This window comes from Brassica oleracea, chromosome C5, assembly GCF_000695525.1.
Source record: "Brassica oleracea var. oleracea cultivar TO1000 chromosome C5, BOL, whole genome shotgun sequence".
Lineage (NCBI taxonomy): Eukaryota > Viridiplantae > Streptophyta > Magnoliopsida > Brassicales > Brassicaceae > Brassica > Brassica oleracea.
The window spans coordinates 24576807-24578267 of record NC_027752.1 but is presented as its reverse complement, the minus strand read 5'-3'; positions in this window follow the sequence as shown (position 1 = coordinate 24578267).

Here is a 1461-nt window from a genome sequence, read left to right as displayed (position 1 = left end):
AAACACTTGAATTCAAAGCTTCAGATTTGAGAATTCATAGAGAATGGCTAGATGGAGTGTGGAAGATGGCAGATGAGGTAATTTATATATCTTAGATAAGTTGAACTATAGTTCTCTATGCATATTTAGGATTGCCATCCTGATTTTGTTGTACTTGCACATACTCCATTGCATGAAGCCAATCCAGATCAGACGGCTTCCAGACAAAATGAAGCCAATCTAGATCAGACGCAGCAGGTAGATGCTCAAAAACATATTGGACTTTTCAATTAATTTTTAGAAACCCTTGTACGTGTTCATGTTCCCATTCCTGACTTCAGGATACTAAGGAGCCTATGAATGAGACCATTTCACAAAAAATTTCGGACACACAGCGCCTTACTCGAGCTCGCGCAAAAATTTTAAGAGAGCAAAATAAGGTATTACTCATTGATGTTATACCTATTTAGGATTGCCTTCCTAATTTTTCTTGTTTTACTATCAAAAATGACTTATATCCTTGAATAAAAATCATCATAGAACGAAGAACCCAGAGTTCAAACTCACTTTGATGTCGGTGCTAATGTGGAGATTGCATCAAAAGGTGAAGACATATATGTGAAATGGTATCCAGGAATTGTGTTGAAGACAGATATTCGAAATGGGGTTGGGATGTTGAAGGTCGAGTACTCAACACGGTTTTGTGACAAAGAGAAAAAGACAAAGAAACTTCAGGAAAGTGTGTCCATTCACAGTATCCGTCCTCAACCACCACCTGGAGATACAAAAGGCTTTGAACTGATGGATAAGGTGGAGGCGTACCACAATGACGGCTGGTGCAGTGGAGAAGTTCATATAATTTTAAGTAATGACATATATTCTGTCCGTTTCAACAGTTCTATTGAATTCATTAAGTTCAACCTTTCTGATCTGCGCATACTTAAAGAATGGGTAGATGGTGTTTGGAAGATGGAAAAAGAGGTAAACCAAATGCCTAAGATCCACTTAGATTGAAGTTCACTTCAATATTCTGATATATCGGTTTTGTTTCTCAGATAGAAGTACATCAGACTCAGAGTGTGAAGCCAAGACAAGACGATCATGCAAAAAAGGTATGAAATATTTATACATCATATTAAGAAGGCTTTCATGAATAAAAGATAAAATGATACTGAAATTTTGTCTTTCTAAGATACTTTGTATTTGTTTTTAATTAAAGGGGAAGCCTGTTGTTGGTATGAAGAGGAAAGCAACTGCTCAGCCAGTAGATCGTCTTGCTTTTCTTCAACGAGAAGAGAAGAGGCGAATAGTACCTAGAAACCCTCCTATGCCTGTAACACCTAAGATTATCCTTCCTATTGATCCATTTGTGACACCTGAATTTCCTCTGTTTTCAAGGCTTGGATATTGGATGCAGCTATGTGGCATACATTATGTGTAAGCAAATTTTGTCCTTGTATAAAATATTCGTAATTTATTTTG